This window comes from Poecile atricapillus, chromosome Z, assembly GCF_030490865.1.
Source record: "Poecile atricapillus isolate bPoeAtr1 chromosome Z, bPoeAtr1.hap1, whole genome shotgun sequence".
Taxonomy (NCBI): domain Eukaryota; kingdom Metazoa; phylum Chordata; class Aves; order Passeriformes; family Paridae; genus Poecile; species Poecile atricapillus.
The window spans coordinates 21,682,035-21,694,082 of record NC_081289.1 but is presented as its reverse complement, the minus strand read 5'-3'; the positions used below and the strand labels follow the sequence as shown (position 1 = coordinate 21,694,082).

The 12,048-nt window shown below is 36.1% G+C and overlaps 1 long non-coding RNA gene across 1 annotated transcript in view; it reads right to left on the bottom strand.

Moving 5' to 3' along the window:
- Positions 1 to 3,882: 3,882 nt before the first annotated feature.
- The window catches only part of LOC131573304 (uncharacterized), a 71,619-nt gene continuing 63,453 nt past the window's right edge, over positions 3,883 to 12,048 (bottom strand). Inside the window, exons 2-4 of the long non-coding RNA XR_009276173.1 lie at positions 9,488 to 9,626; positions 4,774 to 4,857; positions 3,883 to 3,965 (exon numbers count right to left, since the gene is read on the bottom strand). This is a non-coding gene — a long non-coding RNA (uncharacterized LOC131573304). The remainder of the gene's footprint in view (positions 3,966 to 4,773; positions 4,858 to 9,487; positions 9,627 to 12,048) is intronic.

Here is a 12,048-nt window from a genome sequence, read left to right as displayed (position 1 = left end):
AAGGGCAGGGGATGTTTGGAGTGATGGCATTTGTCTTCCCAAGTCATCCTTGGATGTGATAGGCCCCTGTTCTCCTGGAGAAGGCTCAACTCCTGCCTGCTCATGGGAAGAGATGACTTGATTCTTTACTTTGCTTGTGTGCACAGCTTTTGCTTTCCCTGTTAAACTGTCTATAACTCCACCCACGAGTTTTCCAGCTTTCACCCTTCCAATTCTCTCCCTGATCCCACTGGTGGGGGAGTGAGCACGGGGCTGCATGGGGCTTGGCTGCTGGCTGGGGCTAAACCATGACAATGGGGAATGATTCCAGGTTGATTTTTATGGAAACTAAGGGCAAAATGCTAGTATCCCTGACATCAGCAGTAAAATGTGTATTTAATTCCAAAGAACCTTCACCTTTAGCTGAAGACTTCATCCTCCGCAGCATGACTACAATAATGAGCATGAAAAATGTACATCTCAGCTCTGTCTGTATCAAACAGGAGACACCAAAACAGTGCAGATAAAACTGTACTTCAGGTGAAGGGATAAATTTCTCCTTGATTTCTAGTGAACTTCTCAATTAAAGTTGATTCTAATGGCTCTTGGTATTGCATTCAAGTTCTGGGCAAAGTTCTCACACACTAAATTAAATTCCTGAGTTCTTTAAGTTGCTCTCCAGATAATAAAGCATTTTTGTTGCTAGAGAAAACTCAGGAGCAAGTCAAAGCTGAGAGACTTATTATAGAGTAATAAAACTCATGAGGTGATTATTTAAAACTCCTAATATCCAGACTCTTAGAAATCTAGGAAAGAGTAAACCAAGCGCAAGTCTGACACTTGCTCAAGTATGGCTTTTAGGTCACAGATTAGATCCAAGCACTCTATAAAGGAATTATGAAATTTCAAATCTAAAATCTATAAGATTTACCTTAAAGTGTAATTTGAAATGTTCAGCTGAAATGAACTACAGTACTATGAGCCTACTGAATAGGAATACATTATGGAACTAATGTACTCAACACATTTACAGTATTTTCTTTTTCTAAAACAAAAATAAAAACCAAGAAGCCCTAAAAACTAACCAAAAAATCATACTTTCAGGTTTTTGAGGTAGAAGTAATTTCTGAAGAATTTGCCAAGATGTTCTGCAGGTTTTTTTTGCTGGTGCTGCACTTTAGTAACAGAAGCAAAAATGATTCTTCAACAGTTTAGTGGAAAATCAATTATAAATTATGTGAGGTACCTCCAAAATTTTCCACAGGAATGGGAACATAGCCATTCATTTTCTTAAAACAAAATGGAAAAGTTTCTTGCAAATTTCTTCCAATTTTTCACATCAATTTTAAACTAGACTCCATGATATTCTTATTTCGTTTGGGCTTAAGACATCTTTTAACAAGACAGGTATTTTTGGGTTTCATGTGATGTTTTCCCATTTCACTTAGGTGGTAATTTTACTTAAATAATGCCCATGAAATCTTTTACCTTCAGTCTTCCTGAAACCGGGTTATCCTTAGCAGTGAATACCATACAGAGATTTTGGATAACTGGACAACAAAGCTTGTTTGAATAGTCATTCAAAAAAGTAGATTTCATATAGTGTTTGTTAGGCTTTTGATGTGCAATGAAGTCTAGAAAGATGCGGGTGAGAATTATGTGCTTTAAATTGCCAGAAATGTAGAAAAGTCTGGAAATATGAAATAAATTTATGTGCCTTGTCTGCCTGAAAAAATGGTACTCATTCAGGTAATTTAAATATGCATTTTATGAACATTCATAGCCCTCTTCAAATAAATAAAAATCTGTTTCAGTTGCAATTGGAGTCCATATAAGCAAACAAACAAAAAAAAAATTACTTCCTGCTTAAAAATAAACTTCCATTTTTATAATTTATCAAAAACCCCAAAAAACAAAAAAAACCACCCAACCTAAAAACCAAACCCAACCAAAAAAACCAAAAACCAAAATACAAAAACCCAACAAACTAAAAAAAAAAACAAAACAACCAACCCAAAGAAACAAATGAAAAAAAGAAAAACTTATTATTAAAAGCTCTGTTTTTTTCACACAGGAATGTAAGAGAACATTTTAAATACAAAACAGGAGAAAATTAGAGGCCTTCCTCCTTCTCCATTGATCAAACACAGATTTAGACTTGTCATAGACATGAAACAAGAAAAAATCCATACAGTTTGTATACCAAATGACTTCATATTTTAGAAAAGAATTTAGAAAATAATTTTAGAAAATTAAGTATTTTCCTTGACAGGCCATTCACTTCAAGTGTCAAGAAAAGGAAGGGATTGCCCAGGTGCTTAGCAGAGTTGATTCAAAAGCAATTCCCCAAATCATAGGAAAATCAGCCTGCATTCTGGGCCATGAAGACAGCATAATCTTCCCAGGTGGTAGCCTACCCTTACAGCTTCAAGTCTTCGGGGGCTGAAGAGAATATCAGCTGTCACAATCAGCCCACTGCCTCCACCAGCAAAAGTTAACAGAATCCTTTGGCTCAGGTTTAATTTATTGCACCTATTCTTTGTCTGGTGTAAAAACTGTGCTTTTCAATGCTATCTTCAAAGTCCATTGGTTTTTGAATACTTACACTTTGGGTGACTTCATTAAATTCTTCCAACACATGTATCTTAATTCTTGTTTTAAAGAGAACAAAAGTCAGGGATCCACCTTTCTTCAGAAATCAAAAATAAAATAAAATAAAATAGAAAGAAGCAGATTTTATTAACTCTAGAGAGAATAAAAACAACACTTTTGCCTAGATGTCTCAAAATGATGCTATGCCTTAAAGTTCCTTCTCCAGATCATCTTTCATATTCCACCTTTTCTGTTCTTACATGTTTCTAAATCCTTGATCCAGGCCCACATCATTTCATCTAGGGATTCACTTTATCCAACTGTGGCCTGCTAAAAATTTATCTGATCTAAACCACTTGCTTTTGCTGTCTAGATATAGTTAGGGTATATTCACTAAAGGAGGCAGATTTATTCCAGCCCAGAACAGAGGTCTCAGATGGCAAAGACACACACAGAGCCTGGATGTGAAGGTCTGGACTCAAGCCCAACCCAAAGGTTGTGCCTGGGTTCTGGGGCTGAGTAAACAGATTAGCATTATTCACAGTGATTAAAAAGAAGGCAAAAGGGATTAGCAGGGAAAAGATTAAGTTTTCATTTATCCATATCAGATTTGAGGTAACATCTGAAAATAGGTAGAGAGGGACAGTAATTAAAGTCAGTAAAGTGAAGCACATTTTAAAATATCCACTTGGAGTGTGACCTTAATGCTATTTAAGTCTGGGACTATTTTGCAAATTCAATGTTTATTTTCATATAAAATTTATATGGAGATATTGTAATAAGTATGATCACTGTCCAAAGGACAACTACTAAAACCCAGCTCTCTCATCCAGTTCTTTTCTATTGATGCCCAATGCCCTTTTTTAACACCTGGAAAACAAATTCATGTGGCTTTCAGGAAAACAATGTTTTTGTTCTCTGCTAGGCAAAAATATACATGGTTTCTCTTAATGGTTTTCTTTTTATTTAGTCACTGTCACTGGCATGTCTCCTGTGTCCTACCACTGCAACTGTGTCATTAAGCTGGAAAAGGTCAAACATAAAGTAAAATTTTAAATTGAGTGAAGCACAGTTCAGTTATATTCTATAAAAAAAAGTGAGAGACATTCAGCACACTGAAGACCTATCTAACCTTTCTTTTATCTTTGCTCTTCACAAAATTCTCACAGATTAGCGTGTCCCAGAGGGTCTCTGAGTTTCTGTGTTTATTCCTCCTCTAATCCAATGTGTCTTTTTCAATGGTCCTAGTTAAGTCTTAAAACCTTGAAATGACAAAATATTTTGATAATAAGACATTTATTTTCCCTCTGCCTAGGAGGAGATTGAGCCAGTGGGTCTTTGAGAAGATCTATTCAAGCCTAAACTTCATGGAGGAACGTTTATTCGTGCTGTCCCTGGGAGAACATCAGGACTAGTAAGTGCAGAGTCATCTGTAAGTGCATTAATCATCTACACAGAACAATAAAAGCTTTAGAGACAACAATTCATGAAGCAATGAAGATTATCTGTCCAGATCTAGTTTACCTGGCAGCCAATGATTTTCTGCATGAGGAGTCCAGAAAGAAGTATTGAAGAGCCTTTTTAAATTCAGGCCGTTCCACCCATCCCTTTGTTTAATTCAGAGGCTTGTTCTATATTGGAATATACAATATTGCATCCACAAGTGTTGGTACAGACAGTTGTAAGAACATGATCTGCTGTACCTCTTTTATCAGATCAGAATGAGTTATTTCTCAGAGAAAAAAATACTATGGATCAGCCTTGGCACCTGAGGTTAATCACCCCGAAAACCTCCCCGAGTCCATGAACTTTCCCCAGTAACCTTAGTACCAGTAGAAAATGTTCCTTTACCACCTTTTTTACGCAGGAAGATAGTTCCTGGAAATCTCAGAAATATTTGCTAAGCTTTACAGAATTAGTATGATGCTCTTCAAAAGTCCTGCTTTCAAATAAACACAAAGCAGTATTTTTTGATTCATTCTTCAGTATATAAAGCTCCATGAACTACAACACAAAGCCTAATTTTCGAATAGCTTCACTACTAGAAGAATCTTAGTAAAATTTATCAATATAGTAAATGACAGTAGCATTGCTAATTTATTATAGTATACACTTAAGATTTTTTTTCCCAGAAAATATGAACTTGGAATGCTGTGTAGGGTGTTGGTTCGTGATTGTTCATAGATTCTGTGTCATACTTACCTCAGTCTGAATTTATCTCCATAAAAACAAATGGGAAGGCTGAAGGCTTAAGGTTCATTATCTCTGTTATTCAGAGCATCTCACCTGAAATCAAAAGAGTTCTCTGTAAGCACTAAGTTACTTAGTTATTTCTTAAACTCAAGAATATATTTCTTTTGTTTTCAAGTGGAAGGCATAGTACAGATGACTTTTGACCACTCTCCATCTGGCTAACACTCTTTCAGCTTTTCAGCTTCTTGAAGTGAGGGAAATCTAGCCTTCCATTTATGTGACAGTGATGATTATTTCTTCATTATCCCATTTATCAAACAATAACTGCAGACAACCTTAAAAGAGGCAAATTCTAACCTATCCCCGAATTATATACTCAGCATAATGCCCATCATTGCAAATTATATCCTATCAATTCTCGCATGAAATGGAAACCAAAACCAATGGTATTCTCCTGGCAAAATAGGTAGGCAGAGATGCTTCCAAGTAATTTTCCCCCGCCCAACACTTACATTTTCTTTTAATTCTTTCATCAGTTTGTTACAAGGACCAAACTGAAAATTATTTTGTTCTGAATCAGGTACCAAAATCAGTTCCCAGGCTACATCTACCTCCTGTTCCTACTGCCCCCTGACCCATGTACTGGACTATTGATATTTGGTTTACCAAGCAGCTCCTTTCTCTCTCTCTGATCCTGTCACCTCAGGCTTGTTACCTGAAGACCACTTTTTCCTCCAGTTAAGGAAAGGCCCAGTCTTCTCCCCTACATCCCCGTCTCTTCTGACACAACTCAAAATTGTTTTCATGGCAACTTCGATAAAAATTATTTCATCAATTTCATATCACAAATAATTCAGCTGTTTATATCTGCCATAGTCAAAAAAAAAAAAAAAAAAAAAAAAAGAAAAAAGAATGGTGGGGAAAGAGGGATACTAGATGAATCCTCTAAAAAGACTTGAAATCATCACTGCTCCAAAGCAAGCACTAATTGTCTTTAATTAGCTTCCAAGAAGCAATATAGAACACTTCTAGCCATTAAGCACACATCTATTCCTAGATACAAGAACCACCATCCTAACAGAGCCTGATACCATGTGAAATGGGACTTCTCCATAAAATATTTAATAAACCCTACAAAAGTAGAATAGCTGATAATGGAGTGACTCTGAAAATCTATGAAAGAAGGATTTAGTCATTAGATTTCATTGCTTCCTAACTTCCAAAACAGATTACCCAAACAACATAGCCTATTTTTTTCATTCATTTGTAAAACTAATTATTTCCATGACCATTGTGATGAGCAGGTTTCAATTCTCATTGAAACTGTTGAAAGGTCTATGTGGACAAAGAATTATTGTAATTTTAAGTACCTATTTAGCATTTAAATATTGCCTATGTTACTTATACCTTCACCTTCATGAATGATTACATGTAAAAATCTCTCCCATATAAGATGGATATTGAAAAACATCTTATTCTAGATAGACATACTCCCTAAGGGAACTTAGGCTTACTTTATTCATCCCAAAGAAAGAAATGTAATAAAAATTCCGGCATTCTACATAATGACACTTGCATAAATCAGGTTGGATTTTACCCTAAAGTTAAAATTAAGTAAGTCCCAGTGGAAAAAAAAAATAATATAGAACATGTCCATCAATCAATAGTGAAAAATCTCAGTTTCAAAGGTCTACCTTAGAAGCTGGATATTAATTGTTTTCTCCTTATAAAACAAGATATTTCTTTTTAACTCAACTAGAACTGTGAATTTCCTAAAAATACTTATATAATGTACCAGAAAAGGTTGAGGAAAAAGTAAAATCCCTGTGAGCTGAAATTTAATAGATTGCAGTTGGTTGCTCCAAACTGTTTGTAGCCAAAATCATTTTAAAAGCACATTCTTATTACACAATCATTAAGTCAGGTTTTCTTTCCTTTGTTTGATTTTTGGTTTGTTTTTGTTTGTTTGTTTTAGGGTTTTCTTGGTGGGGGGAAGGGTGGGAGGGGGTTTAAAATCTCTAGTTTAATTTTTTACCAAGAATTGTCACCTTTAATAAGTCTTACATTATCCTGAATGCCAGATGTTAATTTCTCTAAACTGTTTTTGTGTGATTGCCTTTCCAGAAGCACCACGGCAGATATAAGCCCAGTTTCAGGGGCACTGAGCACCCAAAGCTCCAGTTAAATCAGAGGTGGCTGTGGATACTGGGTGGTCTTTAAAAACAAGTTCTAAGGCAATGCTGCTGACATGGAGAGAGAAGCCCTGGAAGCTCCTAGCTCAGAGAACACCCATTGACTCATCTGGTATTTCCATACATGAAAGATTGGAAAACTGCTTTCTAGTCTCAAATCTTACAAGGTTCCTGGACTACATTCAGTCTTATTATGAATTTTCTTAGTTTCCATCTCCCAAATACACTTACACATTTTGAAGTAAATTAAAACTAACCTCTGTGGTTTTGTGCACTTGTGTGCGTCCATACATAGACACACACACTCCTCTGTACTGTACTGTGTTTTGCAGGAGCAAACAAACTCTTTTTGCTACTTAGAGACCAGCCCAAAAGAATAGAAACAAGATGAAAAAAGAGATGACCTGCCCCCTGGGTGCAGCAAGACAATGTCCTTACTACTATTTACCTGCCACAATATCACCACTGTCATTTTGATGAGATTTTTTAATTTTGAAAATCTGGGAAGATGTCCCCTTTACCAGAACATTGCCCTGTTTTTGACAAATTCGCAGTCTTGTGAACTTTTGTTGCTTCTGTAAAACCATACTGATGAAAAACTTAAGTTAATGGCTCTTACACCAATTACTGGAAAAATACTGCTTCAGCCTGGTTTTTCAAGAGCCTTTATGCCCTCAGTTCTGCCAGTCACCAAAATGGAAGGTGAAATAAATAGGCCATGTGGTTCACCATGACAATCTCCAGATGTATTTAAAATGCCCCCATACAAAAAAACCAGAACAGCTCAACTTCTTTGCATTGTGAGAAAAGTACAAGTGATATAAGGGGTAAGTCTGTGGATCTTGTAACAGGTGAGAAAAACTGGGGTCAAATAAGATTACAAAAAATTAACAATAATCTGCCAAATGCCAAAATTTCCCAACTGACTTTCAAGAGTAAAAAGGTGGTTTTTCTCCTCCTTATTAAAATGTTCTTCAAAGTGAAAGCGATGTCAGACAACAGAGGAAGAAAGGGTTTCATTTAATGAAGGAAATGCTTAAGCCAGCTGTAAAAATGAAGGGTTTTTTAAGTGCTCTTTAATGAAATTAGACAGCATTGAACCGATACACAAATCTATGTAAAAGGGATTTCTCCTGCAAGTATAGACCTTACACAATGTTCTGAGCAATCCCTTTTAGGCAGTGGCTGGCAGAGGTAATGTCTTATAGAACTAAATTTTGACCATTTTGCATAAGGCTAACACTGTTTCAGCTTCTCAGCTTCTTGAAATGGGAGACAATCTGGCCTTCCATTTATGTGACAGTGATGATTATTGCTTGATTATTCAATTTATAAAATTAAAAAACAATGGAAGATGGCCTTAAAAGAGAGACATTCTGACACATCCCCTAATTATATACTCATCACAATGCCCACCATCACAAATTATATCCTACCAATTTTTGCACAAACCAGAAAATAAGCGTAATGGTATTGTCCTGGCAAAACAAAGGTACAAAGGCTGGAAAATCACAGGTTCTAAAATTGCTCCTCTCAAACTGAAGTGCTGAATTACACCTTTATGACAAGCTTGTATTTCAGCAATACACTTCAGCTCTGTGACCTGAGAAGTCATTAGGAGGTAGGACTTCACATCAACAACTGCACATTGACTTATTCCGTTATGTGGTATAATGTTACTCAGACAACCAAGGACTATGGCTTGAATATGAAGATATTAGTAGTACTTACTGGTGAGATAGGCAGATTTTGGTCAATGTGAATGCAATCTGTAACATAAAAACATTTGACCATAGAATAATTATGGAACCAACCAAGGAAAATCAAATTAAAAGACAAGAAAAGAATTTCTGGTGAAAAAAAAGAAAAATACCTTTTTTTTTTTTTTTCACCAAACACTGGTCTTTTCACATGAGTAAAAGCAGAAAAGTACAAGGAGATTTTTGTTCATTTGTTCACCTTCAGCATTCAGGAGGACAAATAGTCTACAAGTTGGATGTGGTATTGACATAAGAGGTATCATTCTAATTGAAGTGGAACACTGAACTTTTATTGGAGAACAAGAGCGATGAGTGCCGAATGGTGACTTTCTGTTTAAAATATTTGGAAGACAGGCTCGCACTATGACCTGCTTCCAGTTTCCAGTGGTATTAGGGATGAAGCCAGTATAAATCCAGTTGTCACAAAAGAAAAAGTTATAGTATATATTAAACCACAAAAAAATACTTTCAAATAACATTAAGGGTATGACTTAAGCCCACAAAAGCCAGGAAATTCAGAGTTAGGGCTGCAACTCTGTCCTCAACTCACCCCATTTTGTTTAGGTATTACAGCAGATATGAAGAGAGCTACCTGAAGCATGATGGTATTGGTTTGCAAGGGATGGCCCAAAATTTGGCATTTATCTGTGCAGGGTTTGCTTGTTACTCTTGAGCTGACAAAGCCTTCTCATGGAGTCCAAGACTATAATGACAAATAAACCTCTTCATTAAATGTTAATAATATACATCCCTTTAACTGATGAACTTTACCTGATGATCCATGTTTCTGGACTTCAGACTGGTGACTTCTTTTGGAGATGTCTGCTGGGACTCATAGGAGGGGTGGACTAACCTGTGTCACATACACAGTGCTGGACTGAGTGATCACAGTGACTGATACCTGAATGTGCTGAAGAAAGAAGCCAAAACACCAAAGAAGCAAAGTGGATTGATAATGAGCAATGAATCTCTAGTGTAAAATACGTGATCATCTGATGAAAGTGACGAGATTCAATAAAAAGAACACTTAAGAAAACAAACAGCTGGTTAAGATATGAGCTCAAGAAGCAACTTGAAGTATAAAATTAGCTACAGCAGTGAGTTGAAGGAGACTTTTGTCTGATACCCAGGAAAAATATGACTTATATCAGTTTGAGTTGAAGGTGTAAGGAAAGAGAAACAGAGAAACACATGCATATGTTTTATTTAGCTCTAACGATGTCTTATGCTCGCTAAAGCGGAGTGACTGCTTTCTGGAACACCCAAAGATTTTGTATATTTGCTATCACAAGTTTAAAAATATTCAGTGTTTTTACCAGCTGGATTGTGGCCAACCTTTAAAACATTCTAGTAAATATTATGAGTAATTCTTGCATCCCTGCAAATATGCCATACTTCATTAGTTTGTCTTCAAGATGTGTTATATTCTGAGGTGCAATCACATGGGAAAATGTACCTTTATGCTGACTTAAGGGCATGTATTGAAGCTTTTCCTAAGTATTGTTAACTCAAGTGACTTGTAATTTTTCCACACTCTTAATAATGTAACAAAAAATAAATGTACACAGAACTTTGGTTTCATGTTCTGCACTGTTTTTAAGGAAGTCGATAACAACTGGTTTGGGTCCAGCAGATACCCTGGCACTGCAAATCCCTTCAATCGCTGCACTGCATTGCACAGGAACACATCAGGGACTTCATGACAGCAGAATCATGTGGTGTCTGGTCCCCAGAGTTTACTCAAAATTCATGCTTTCCAAAAATACAGACCTTGAGTTACTTTAAGGTTTCCCAAGTATTTCAAAGAGCTGGAATGGGTCTAGAATTTGCAATGATTTTCAAAACTTGCTGAGTTTTAATTCCGTGTTTCTTCATGTTAAAAATTCAGCAACCTGTGATTCCACGCCTCTTCTGCAACAGTCATGCCAAATAGCTCCATACTTCTTGGGTTGTACTTTGTATTTCAATTTCAAGACATGGCATAAAGATTTAATTAATTAAATACAGTTTTTAAAATCTCTCAGTGCTAATCTGAAATTGTGGTTATTACTACCATCTCAAAGCACATACCTAAGTTTTTATTTCCTCACTCCTTGAACAGACTGAATTCCTGTAAACATCCTGCCATCTATTTATTAAAATAACATAAATGAATAGACAATTTTATTTTAGCTGGTGTTCTCTCACCCATGCTCAGAGTGAAAATGATGGAAGTACAAAGTTGATATAATACTTCCACTTGCATTTAGAGATAAAGTATGAAACCTAGTCTTCCTATCAATCCAGACTAATTCAGCTTTAAGAGCTAGACTGAACAGCTGCTGAAGAATAGGGTTTGGGTTTTTTTTTTCATTTAACCTGTAGTTTGCATCAAATCAAAAGAAAAAAAAGCTGAAATAGGCACACTTTACACAGTTCCACTCCGAAGAAAAGTTTGCTCAGTATTTGCTGGAAATTCAGCCATTTTTACCAAAAATATTTGTAGTCCTTGTTAAAATCTATGAGTTGGAGTCCATTTACCAGAAGTTTTGTAATATTAAACACACAAGAAATATTAAACACACCACAAGAGATATACTTTTTAACAGCAATCTGCATTACTCTCATATAGACAATCAAGTCACCATAGACCAACTGAAATTCTGTGACATTTTATGTTTGTCTTGTTAGCTAGCCCCCTTCACATGCAAGGAAATATAACCTTCCTCCTAATAACCTTCCTCCTACTTTTTCCTTCAGACTTAAGCTAGGTTTCATTAATTTATGACTGACTGTCTGAGAGGACACACAGTCAGCTACCAAGACTTAAAAAAGCTTCTGTGATTCAACTGGTGCCTGAGCATTCTTGTTGGATGACCTTATATTTGCTTTGAGCTGAGGACATCCTCCATGCTGTAACTGTTGCTCTGCTGGTGCGTGATGCCTGGTTGAACTAATGTGACTTTGTTGAGAGCCCTCAGCCCAGCCATGCTGAGCCCAGCTTGTACAAGGCAGTGTTTGCATGAAATCACAGGCACAGGTTTTATTGGAAAACAGACCTGAGTTTAATTCCTTATGGAGAGATTCTCATATGCAGTAAACTTAATTTAAATTCAATGTGACACCTTCTGAACATAAAAATATTTTAACTTCAATCACTAACTAGCTGAAAGAAAATGAACAGGAGTTATCTTACAATAGAATATTTTGAAACATTAAAAGCAAATTAATTTAACTCAGGACAATGTTCTCACCTGCCACCAAAACTGTTGCATTCGGGGTTCCTTACAAGCCCTAAGTACAACCAATGTTCCTTGAAAGGGCTGCAAATATTTTGAACAAGCCATGACCCA